Raw genomic sequence first — 12,223 nt, 5'->3', positions numbered from 1 at the left:
GAAGCCCCATGCTCTAGAGCCCGTGCTCTGCAATCAGAGAGTAGCACCTACTTGCCACAACTAGAGAAAAGCCCGAGCAGAAATGAAGACTCAGCACAGCCAAGAATAAAATCAATATATACATGAAATTATCAAAAAAAAAGAAGCAGTGTAATAAGCCTGTATATACAAACAAGAAGACAGGGTTAAGGGTGCAGCTGGAATGAGGTGAAGGAGTCACTCTGAACACCATTTGGAACCAGACAAAAAAGACTGTTGGAATCCTGATTCCTGCCACTTGCCTAGTAGGTAACCTTGAGCAAGTCACTTAAACTTTTTACCCCAATCCCCTTATCTTGAGAAACAAAGCTAGTAATTCCTACCTTCTTTTACAATGCCAAGTATTGAGTTAAACTTCATTAAGTTCCCAGGGGAACCTGGCAGAGAGTCTGAATTTGGCAAATATTTGTCAAATGAACGAAAGAATCGTGACCAAACACACACTGGGTCTTTAATAGCAAAAGCGGCACCTGGGCAGAGCAGAGAGTGAGGAAACAGAGGAATGAGACATTAGTCCTGTCTTCCACCTAGTTAGAGGGACAGAGAATATATATTATTCTTACCTCCACGCACACACAAATACATACAGGCTTCCCAGGTGGCGCCAGTGGTAAAGAACCCACCTGCCAATGCAGGAGATGCAAAAGACTCCATCCCTGGGTTGGGAAGACCCCTGGAGAAGGGAACGGCTACTTACTCTAGTATTCTTGCCTGGAAAATCCTATAGACAGAGGAGCTTGGTGGGCTACAGTCCATGGAGTAGCAAAGAGTTGGACAAAACTGAGCATTCCCACACACACAGTCTGTAACCTATAGCCAATCAGTAAGAAATATACAGCAAAGTCATAAAGGAGCACGCTTCATGTAGCCAGGCCAGGGAGATGCAGCCAGCTCAGCTACAACAATCCCTTGAGCCACCAGTGAGCGGTCCATATGTAAAATCAAGAAAACCACATAAAAGAACCATATATTTAACCCAGTATAGCCAAATACTGTCATTTTAACCTGAAAGCAGTACGAGTTTACTAATGCGGTACTTTACATTCTATCCTTCTGTGTTCTCAGCCTTAGAATCCTGTGTGCATTTTGTGTCTGCACGACATGCCAGTTGAGCCTGGCCACACTGCAGATTACCAGCAGCCATGCATGGCTACTGGCTTCTGTACTGGACAGCGTGGTTCCAGATGTGTGGAGACGGGGGTGTCTGCTGAAGACAGACGCAGGCAGGTGGGCTTGTGGAGCAAGAGGGGTTTGAATGGATGGACATGAAAAGATGTGACTTTGGGTGCTTTTCAGAGCTCTCTGCTGGCATGAAGGCTCTGGTGGGAGCACCTTCTAGAAGGCTCCTTGACCCTGCTCCTTCTGCCTCAAGGAGTTTCTGAATCTGCTCCCTGCCAGTGCACAAGCCGCACTGGGGCCTGGCTCTTGCTCTCTGCTGACCCTCCGCACCCCCATGCTGTCCCTTCCTTCCTGGGACCCTCTTACTTGGCACAATGCCTGGGGTACGGAAAGCACAGATACGTACTTTAAATAAGTGATTTCTTCATGACACTATATGGCTCTAACTAAATCAAACACAAAATGAATACTTGAGAGAGTCAAGTTCTGGCTCCCAGAGCCACAAGGTCTGGCGGAGCCCCAGTTTTGTCTCTAGGGTTTTGTCTCTCCAGCCCTCTAGCCACAGAGTCAGGAGCTAAACAAGTGCCGGAGCCACTCCCAGCAGAGAAGCCAATGGGCGCCCATGCTCAAGAGGGGACAGGTGGGCACACAGCCAGGCTGTGAGCATGGCCCTTGCAAGAGACACCTGACCCGCCACGGTCAGGTCTACCTTCTTTTGGCCGCACCGCATGGCATGGGGGGGGGGGTCTTAGTTCCCCAGCCAGGGATGGAATCTGCACCCCCTGCAGTGGAAGCTCAGACTCATACCCACTAGACTGCCGAGGAAGTCCCCAAGTTTATTGTCTAAAGCAAGATGGACGAGGGAGACCCACGTGGCCGGGAAGTGTGTGGTGACACGTACTGAAAAGGAATCGAGGTGATGAAAAAAACAGGAAAGAGAAAGATGGAGGTTAGAAGAGGAAGGCAGACACTCAGAAACCAAGAGTCATTTTACAGGCTGCCCCTCCAGCAGCTGAAGATACCCTCCCCTAATCAAGTGTTCAAAGCGGCCCCTCTCTGGAGGCCATGCCAGGTCACATAGGGGGCTGGACCCAGTGGCCTCCGGCCCCCTCCCCTATCCTGTCTCCTCCCATAGCTAACATCTGGGCAACAATCACGGGCAAGCAAACAAAAGAAGTGGCTTGGGTGAGAAGACAGGACAAGCATTCTCTGCTGCAGCCCCCTGCTGAGTCCCAATCACAGACTTCCTATTGGTTTGCAGGAGAAGGAATTTCTGAGTGGTTGCTAATCTCAGCTCAATAATATCATGATCAGAAGGCATGTTCCTTGTGTGGAAGTCACCCAGGACCCATCCGTTGTCAGCACATGGGAAGGTGACCCCACTGTGCCTGGGTCTTGCAATTTTTCTCAAGTTTTAAATATAGATTTTGTGGGACATTTTCCAGTTTTAAAATGTTTGGAATGACGTCAATAAATTTTTAAACACTGGGCTGGCCTACACTGTGCGAGCCAAAGAAAGCAATCAGTGGGGCTGCCAGCTTGAGATTCCTACTCAAGTTCAAAGAGACCCAGTCGAGGTCCAGCTCCACCACCATTGGGCCGTCTGTAGCTTCTCCGTTCCATTTTGTTCTGAGGCTTAATTCGGATCAGGCACATGAAGGGCTTACCAGGGCTTCTGGCACACGGTGAAGGCAGTTAATAGCTGGTGTCGGCTAGCACTACAGAACTTCTGAGACTTATTTCTAACTGTGATATAGGGAGCAGATGACAGGAAACCCTAGAGACAAAACATCTGAAACAGGGCTCCTCTCCCACAAATGATTCCCTGTCTCTTTAATTCTGTTTCACGGGTTAGATTTATATGCTTTCATTTTACTGTCAGAATTTATGAAACTCGATCTGGCTGCATAAAGGCAGCAAGGAAGTCGAGGAAGGTAAAGTGAAAGCGGAGGTTGGTTTAAGTTTTCTAGAAAGTACTTTGGAAATGTTTCCCAGGTGGCTCAGTGATAAAGAATCTGCCTGCCAAAGCAGGAGTCATCTCACAGGAGTTGAGAGTTCAATCCCTGGAGGAGGAAATGACAAGCCACTCCAAGTATTCTTGCCTGGAAAATCCCATGGACAGAGGAGCCTGACGGGCTACAGTCGATGCGGTTGCAAAGAGTCAGACATGACTGAGCACACACACAATGCTTAGCAAAAGATCAAAAAATAAAAATAAAAATTGCCTTTTGACTCAGGCATTCCACTGTAAGAAATTTTTAGCCCAAGTAAGAACTGATGGTTTTTCATAAAGACTTAATCCTAAGAATCTTTACGACAGGGAAGACGACAAGGAAAACAGTTAAGGAAATTAAACGCCAATAAATAGGGGGTTGGTTGCAAGAGTTACGCTAGAAAGCTGATTTCTATCACAGCCCCCATGACTCAGGGCACTTACGATGTTCCGTACAAGTCTCACTCGGTACACACCACTGGAGCTGAGGGCCTGTCACTCTTGCTCACTGCTGAGTGCACCACTATACACAAGCTAGCACATAACGGCCACCAACAAATATTTAAATACATCCAATCATATGTAGTGTGAGTCTACTTTTCTTAAAAAAAAAAAAAAAAAAGGCATGTATTTCTGGAAGTTCTATTATCTGTGCTTTTCCCTAGGTAGGGACTCAGCAGCCTACACTCTCAGGACCTTCTGCCGGTTTTTGTAAGTAAACTTTTTTATTATTATTAATTTATTTATTGTAAGTAAACTTTTACTGGGACAGAATCATGCTGATTCTTTTACACACTCTAGGGCTGCTTTTGCAGGATAATGCAGAGTTGGAGAAGGCAATGGCACCCCACTACAGGACTCCTGCCTGGAAAATCCCGTGGACGGAGGAGCCTGGTGGGCTGCAGTCCATGGGGTCACGAAGAGTCGGACACGACTGAGCGACTTCATTTTCAGTTTTCACTTTCATGCATTGGAGAAGGAAATGGCAACCCACTCCAGTGTTCTTGCCTAGAAAATCCCATGGACGGAGGAGCCTGGTGGGCTGCCGTCTAAGGGGTCACACAGAGTCGGACACGACTGACGCGACTTAGCAGCAGCAGCAGCAGACCTGAGTACTTGCAACACAGACTATCTGGTCCTTCAGAAAAGTTAGCTGACTCCAGCTCTAGGTCTTAGAAGTTTTTAGGAGGGCTTTCATACACACGCACAAGGTGGGAAGCAAATCCTCAGGGAGGGTGTTGAGGAGTTTTACCCTCCACTGCGCAGTGTTTAGGAATGGACAACAGAAAGAATAATAACATGGTGAATGCAAAAATGTGGACACCTAGGGCCCGCCACTTTTTCTTTTCCCCAAAGATTTAAGCCTGGCTCCTAATATTGCCTGAAGCTTTCTATTTACTTTAAAATGTTGTTGTTCTTTATCACAAAGTGGTATCCACATCTTTTGTGAAGCCACAGACTGTAGCCCACCAGGCTCCTCTGGCCATGGAGTTTCCCAGGCAAGAATACTGGAGGGGGTTGCCATTTCCACCTCGAGGGGATCCTCCTGACCCAGGGATCAAACCTACATCTCTTCCATTAGCAGGTGGCTTCTCTACCACGGAGCCAGGAGGAAACAAAATGAATGATATTGCAATAAAAAAAATTAAATGTTAAAAAATAAAAGACAAAGAAATGCCAGGTGCCGCGTGCCTTAGGGACTGGTATTCCTGGAGACCAACCCCCCCCTCCCCCTCCCCCCCGCACCCCGCGTCCCCCACGCTGAAGTGTGGTGCACCTGAGAGCTGGGAACCAGGCGCCAGCGAATAAGCCCTCCTTGGCCTGGGAGTGCCCAGTCCCCTGTGGATGGGAACCCAATCTCTGATCCAGGCGGGCTCTCCTATATCTCAAGCAAGTTGAGTACACCCACAAAATGATGAAACTCTGTGCCGGAAGAGCTTTGAAAAGTCATCACCTGTTCCCCAGGGTTCCTGGTGCTGGAGTTCCCACCTGCAGCTTCCGTCCTCAGGAGTCACACCGCCTATGAACGACAGCACCATGAGCATCGCCGTTAGGGCGGGGCTTGGGATTTCTGGGAAAGGGGACGCTATGGAGGAAAGAGTATTCAGACATGAACCCTGGGCTCTTTCTTCCAGCACATTCCACAGGAAGCTACCATCCAGGACACCACTTTCTCTAGGGCTCTGGTTGCCCAACCCACTCTAGCTGGGTGCGGAGAAGTGCTGCCGCCTTGTGGACGTTTTCTCGAACTACAAGTGCCAGAGCGGAACTTATGGTGGCTAAAGAGTCTCAAAGCTTCAGTTTGTGTCGCTCAGTCGTGTCCGGCTCTTTGCGACCCCATGAATCGCAGCACGCCAGGCCTCCCTGTCCATCACCAACTCCCGGAATTTACTCAAACTCATGTCCATCAAGTCGGTGATGCCATCCAGCGATCTCATCCTCTGTCGTTCCCTTCTCCTCCTGCCCCCAGTCCCTCCCAGCATCAGAGTCTTTTCCAATGAGTCAACTCTTCGCATGAGGTGGCCAAAGTATTGGAGTTTCAGCTTTAGCACCAGTCCTTCCAATGAACACCCAGGACTGACCTCCTTTAAATGGACTGGTTGGATCTCCTTGCAGTCCAAGGGACTCTCAAGAGTCTTCTCCAACACCACAGTTCAAAAGCATCAGTTCTTCGGTGCTCAGCTTTCTTCACAGTCCAACTCTCACATCCATACATGACCACTGGAAAACCATAGCCTTGACTAGATGGACCTTTGTTGGCAACTGTTTTTTAATATGCTATCTAGGTTGGTCATAACTTTCCTTCCAAGTAGTAAGCATCTACTAATTCCATAGCTGAAATCACCATCTGCAGTGATTTTGGAGCCCCCCAAAATAAAGTCTGACACTGTTTCCACTGTTTCCCCATCTATTTCCCATGAAGTGATGGGACCGGATGCCATGATCTTAATTTTCTGAATGTTGAGCTTTAAGCCAACTTTTTCACTCTCCTCTTTCACTTTCATCAAGAGGCTTTTTAGCTCCTCTTCACTTTCTGCCATAAGGGTGATGTCATCTGCATATCTGAGGTTATTGATATTTCTCCCGGCAATCTTGATTCCAGCTTGTGTTTCTTCCAGTCCAGCGTTTCTCATGATGTACTCTGCATAGAAGTTAAATAAGCAGGGTGACAATATACAGCCTTGACGTACTCCTTTTCCTATTTGGAACCAGTCTGTTGTTCCATGTCCAGTTCTAACTCTTGCTTTCCTGACCTGCATATAGGTTTCTCAAGAGGCAGGTCGAATGATCTGGTAGTCCCATCTCTTGAAGAATTTTCCACGGTTTTTTGTGATCCACACTGTCAAAGGCTTTGGCATAGTCAAGAAAGCAGAAATAGATGTTTTTTCTGGAACTCTCTTACTTTTTCCATGATCCAGTGGATGTTGGCAATTTGATCTCTGGTTCCTCTACCTTTTCTAAAACCAGCTTGAACATTTGGAAGTTCGTGGTTCACGCATTGCTGAAGCCTGGCTTGGTGAATTTTGAGCATTACTTTACCAGCGTGTGAGATGAGTGCAATTGTGCGGTAGTCTGAGCATTCTTTGGCATTGTCTTTCTTTGGGATTGGAATGAAAACTGGCCTTTTCCTGTGGCCACTGCTGAGTGTTCTGAATTTGCTGGCATATTGAGTGCAGCAGTTTCGCAGCATCACCTTTCAGGATTTGAAATAGCTCAAGTGGAATTCCATCACCTCCACTAGCTTTGTTCGTAGTGATGCTTTCTAAGGCCCATTTGACTTCACATTCCAGGATGTCTGGCTCTAGGTGAGTCATCACACCATCATTATCTTGGTCGTGAAGATCTTTTTTGTACAGTTCTGTGTATTCTTGCCACCTCTTCTTAATATCTTCTGCTTCTGTTAGCTCCATACCATTTCTGTCCTTTATCGAGCCCATCTTTGCATGACATGTTCCCTTGGTATCTCTACTTTTCTTGAAGAGATCTCTAGTCTTTCCCATTCTGTTGTTTTCCTCTATTTCTTTGCATTGATCACTGAGGAAGGCTTTCTTATCTCTCCTTGCTATTCTTTTGGAACTCTGCATTCAAATGGGAGTATCTTTCCTTTCCTCCTTTGCTTTTTGCTTCTCTTCTTTTCACAGCTATTTGTAAGTCTCAAAGCTTAGGGGCTCAAAAAGACACAAGCCTTCAAGCCATGTCCTAGGGCAGGGCATGGAAAAATAATTCAAAAAAGAGCTGACCGTGGAAGCCAATTTCCAGAGGTCAATTTAGATTTAACTCACATTTTTTTTAAATTTTTTCTTCTGTTTGGTTTCTCAAAAGCACATGTTTTAAACATGCTCCATTTTTTAGGCTGTGAATCAAAACTGCAGCAAGATATCTCAAAGCACCACTCAAAATGGCCATCACCAAACAGTCTACACACAACGAACGTGGTAAACAGGGCATGCAGGAAACAGAATCCTCCCACCTCTTTTTGAGGAATGGAAGTGAGCAACTGCCAAGATGAAAAATAGTGTGCAGGTTCTTGAAAAGACAAAAAACAGCTACCAAGTGACCCCGCAATCCCACCTCTGGGCCTGGAGGCCATGGCAAACCACACTTAGAAAAGTCACCTGTACCCCGAAGTTCACTGCAGCACCATGGGCAGAGCAAGCAACCGAAAGCTCCCTGGACAGACGCCCGGAGAAGAAGATGTGGTCACTTGGTTCCATGGGATAGGACTCAGTCAGGAAAATGAATTACTGCCTTTGCAGCCACACGGATGTACCTGGAGACGATCGTGCTCACTGAGGGAGGTCAGACAGGGAACGACAGGACTGTGACATCTCTCAGGAGTGCAATCTAAGCTCGATAGACATGCCCTCCTTAAAGAAACCTACTCAAAGACTTCAAAAAGAAACTGCGGTTCCCAAGGGGGAAGAACTGGGGTAAAGTGGGGAGGTTAGGGAAAACTTAGGAAGATGGGATTCACATGTGCACAGTATTATATATGATACGGATCATCAAGGAGCACCTTCTGCAAAGCACAGGGAATTCTACTCAGTCTCCAAGAACCTGGACAGGAAAGAAGGTGAATAAGAGCTGATACCTGTGAAGGTATAAGTCAATCCATTTGAGCTACACCTAAACACACACACACACACACACACACACACAGAACTTTTAAGTCAAGTACATTTCAATATAAAAGCAAAATCAAATCTATTTTTTTAAAAAAGGGGGGAGGGTCAACAAAAGCCAAAAACATTGCCCTTAAGCCTCAGGGTCCGGGCTGCCGTCGCATCCCAGGAGCCCGGCACTCGGGGTCCCCCGGGCTGAAGTGCGGGGCAGCTGAGGCAGCAGGGGACGAGGTGCCAGCGAATGAACCCCTCCTGGGCCTGACTATCCTGATCCAGGTAGGCCCTCCTACACCTCAGTCAAGTCGAATACACCCCAAAGACGGTGGACCTCTGTGCCGAAAAACCTTCTAAAAGTCACCTGCTCCCCTGGTCTCCCGGGGCGGGGGATCCCAGCAGCACCTTCCATTCTCGGGTGTTACCTCTTCTACGGCCGACAACCCCGCCAGCATTTCCGTTAGGGGGCGGCTTGGGATTTCTGGCAAAGTGCACACTATGCCAGAAAAAGTAAGGAGACACGAGCCCTGGGCTCTTTCTTCGGCAGATTCCACCGGAAGCTACCATCCAGGACCCCCATTTACTTTCTCTAGGTCTCTGCTTGCCCAAGCCAAGCTAGCGGGGCGCGGAGAAGTGCTGCCGCCTTGTGGATATTTTCTGGAACTACAAGTGCCAGAGCGGTGTTTCAGGGCGCTTCAGAGTCACTAGGTCTGCGGGGCTGTAAAGGACACCAACGCACAAGCCTGTCCTGGAGCAGGTCATCGAAAAAGAATTAAACAGAAAGCGGATCGTGGGGAACCCAATTTCTAGAGGTCAACTTAAATTTAACGCACATGGATTTTTCTTTTTTATTCTGTTTTTATTTTTAGTTTTTAAAAGCACATATTTTAAATATGCTCCATAAGCCTCTTTTGCATAACTGTGAATCAAAACTGCAGCAAGGTATCTTCTTGCACCAGTCACAACAGCCATCACCAAACGGTCTGCACACAAGGAGTGTCGGAAATGAGGGCATGCATTGAACAGAACACTCCTAACTTGTTTTGAGGAATGGAAGTGGGTAAAAGCCACGAAAGAGAAGACTGTGGATGCTCTCGAAAACACTAAAAACAGAGCTACATCGTGACCCAGAACTCCCATTCCTGGGTCTGCAGGCCAAGGAAACCCAAAATTTGAAAAGACACCTGGCATCTAAATTTCACTGCAGCATCACAAGCAACCAATTGCTCCCTGCATAGATGCCTGGAGATGATGTGGTTAAGCTGGTCCAGGGAATAGGACTCAGTCAGGAAAATGAATTACTGCCTTCGCAGCCACATGAACGGTCCTGCAGACGATCCTGCTGACTAAGGAAGACAGGGGACAGCAGATCGACTATGGTGTTCCCTAGGGGTGGAATCTAAACCGCGATACAAGTGCACCCATTTATGAACCAGCTCAAAGACTACGGAAAGAAACTTATGGTTCCCGAGAGGGAATAAATTGTGACAAAGCTGGGGGGGAGGGTAGAGAGAATGTAGGAGGGTGGGATTCACACATACTCACTATTATATATGAAACAGATCAAGAAACACCTATGGCAAAGCAAAGGGAAATCTACTCAAACAATCTCTAAGAACCTGTATAGGAAAAGAACGTGACTATGAGTTGATACAGATATATGAATAAGTGAACCTGTCTGCCCTACGCGGAAAAAAAAAAAAAACCAAACAAACATTGCAAGTCAACTATAATCCAACACAAAGAAAAAAAAAAATCAAATGCAAAAAGAAAAACAAAGGAAAATAAAGAAATGCCAAGAATACTGCCCTCAGGCCTTGGGGTGGGATGTTGTCACATCCCAGGAGCCCCAGCCGACCCGGGTCCCCCGGTTGAACTGTGGTGCAGCTGACGGAGCTGCGGACGAGGTGCCAGCGAATGAATCCCTCTTGGGCCTGGAGGGCCAGGTCCCCTGTGGATGGGACTCCAATCTCCCGATCTAGGCAGGCCCTCCTACACCTTACACAAGCTGACTACAAACCCAAAACGGTGGACCTCTGTGCCCAGAGAGCTTTGAAAAGTCACGTGTTTTCCAGATCTCCCGGTGCCGCCGTTCCCAGCTACAGCCTCCTTCCTCGGGAGTCACCCTGCTGTGTACACAGTACCCTCAGCATCGCCGTTAGGGTGGGGCCTGGGATTTCTGGGATGCGGGAACCCTAGTTGTGAAAAAGCACGGAGACACGAGACGTGGGCTCCTTCTTCCAGCACATTCCACTGGAAGCCACCACCCAGGACACAACCTTCTCTGCGGCTCTGGTTGCCCAAGCCACGCCAGCGGGGCGCGGAGAAGTGCTGCCGTCTTGTGGACATTTTCAGGAACTACAAGTGCCAGAGTGGCGCCTCTGGGCGCTTCAGATTCCCAAGGCCTGAGGGGCTGTCAAGGACACCGGCCAGAAAACAATTGTCTCCGGCAGGTCAATGAAAAGAATTGAAAAGAGGGCGGATTGTGGGGGAAGCCTATTTCCAGAAGTCAATTTAAATTCAAAGCATACTGTTTTTTTGTTTGGTTGGTTGTTTTTTTAAAAAATCACATATTTTCAATATTCTCCATAAGGGTCATTTTCGAAAGCTGTAAATCAAAACTGCAGCAAGGTGTCTCTCTGCAACAGTCACAATGTGAATCACCAAACTGTCTACACATAAGGAATGGGGGAAAGGCAGGGCGTGCATGAAACAGAACCCTCCTACCTTTTTGGGGGAATGAAATTGGAAGCAGCTGTGATGGAAAATAGTTTTTCCAGGTTCTTGAAACCACTAAAAACAGAGGTACCACATGACCTGGTAATTCCACCCTTGGGCCTGTATGCCACAATGTCTTAATGACCCGGATAACCATGATGGTGTGATCATCCACCTAGAGCCAGACATCCTGAAGTGTGAAGTCAAGGAGGCCTTAGTAGGCATTACTACAAACAAACCTAGTGGAGATGATGGAATTCCAGTTAACCTATTTCAAATCCTGAAAGATGATGCTGTTGAACTGCTGCACTCAATATGCCAGTAAATTTGGAACACTCAGCAGTGGCCACAGGACTGGAAAAGGTCAGTTTTCATTTCAATCCTAAAGAAGGGCAATGCCAAAGAATGTTCAAACTATCCCACAGTTGCACTCATTTCACATGCTAGCAAGATTATGCTCAAAATCCATCAAGCTAGGTTTCAACAGTACTTGAACTGAGAACTTCCAGGTGTACATACAACCTGGATTTAGAAAAGGCAGAGGAACCAGAGATCAAATCGCCAACATCCACTGGACCACAGAAAAAGCAGGAGAATTCCAGAAAAACATCTACTTTTGCTTCATTGACCAGGCTAAAGACTTTGACTTTGTGGATCACAACAAACTGAAAATTCTGAAAGAGATGGGACTACAAGACTACCTGACCTGCTTTCTGAGAAACCAGTATGCAGGTCAAGAAGCAACAGTTAGAACTGGACATGGAACAACAGACTAGTTCCAAATTGGGAAAGGAGTACGTCAAGGCTGTATATTGTCACCCTGCTTATTTAACTTATATGCAGAGGACATCATCTGGAATGCTAGGCTGGATGAAGCTCAAGACGGAATCAAGATTGCTGGGAGAAACATCAGTAATCTTGACGTGCAGATGACACCATCCTAACTGCAGAAATGGAAGAGGAACTAAAGAGCCTCTTGATGAAGGTGAAAGAGGAGAGTGAAAAAGCTGGCTTAAAATTCAACACTCAAAAAACTAACATAATGACATCGGGTCCCTTCACATTATGGCATCCAGTCCCATCAATCAAAGGCAAAAAATGGGGAAAAAAAAGGAAACACTAATAGATTTCATGTTTTGGGGCTCCAAAATTACCTCCAATGGTAACTGCAGCCATGAAATTAAAAGATACTTGCTTCTTGGAAGAAAAGCTATGACCAACCTAGACAGTGTATTAA

General features: G+C 46.9%; 1 protein-coding gene across 4 annotated transcripts in view; it reads right to left on the bottom strand.

The window, feature by feature from the left end:
• Window positions 1-12,223, bottom strand: part of FRMD4B (FERM domain containing 4B) — a 374,847-nt gene that overhangs the window by 266,741 nt on the left and 95,883 nt on the right. The window contains exon 1 of one of the 4 annotated variants that reach the window (XM_060402224.1): window positions 5,106-5,304. The exons of the other annotated variants lie outside the window; for them this stretch is intronic. The gene's annotated coding sequence lies outside the window, so the exon portion shown is untranslated. Of the gene's footprint in view, window positions 1-5,105; window positions 5,305-12,223 lie in introns of those variants that run through there. 4 annotated transcript variants of the gene reach the window in all.

This window comes from Ovis aries, chromosome 19 (assembly GCF_016772045.2).
Source record: "Ovis aries strain OAR_USU_Benz2616 breed Rambouillet chromosome 19, ARS-UI_Ramb_v3.0, whole genome shotgun sequence".
Classification (NCBI taxonomy): domain Eukaryota; kingdom Metazoa; phylum Chordata; class Mammalia; order Artiodactyla; family Bovidae; genus Ovis; species Ovis aries.
This window is presented reverse-complemented; position numbering and strand designations above follow the sequence as displayed.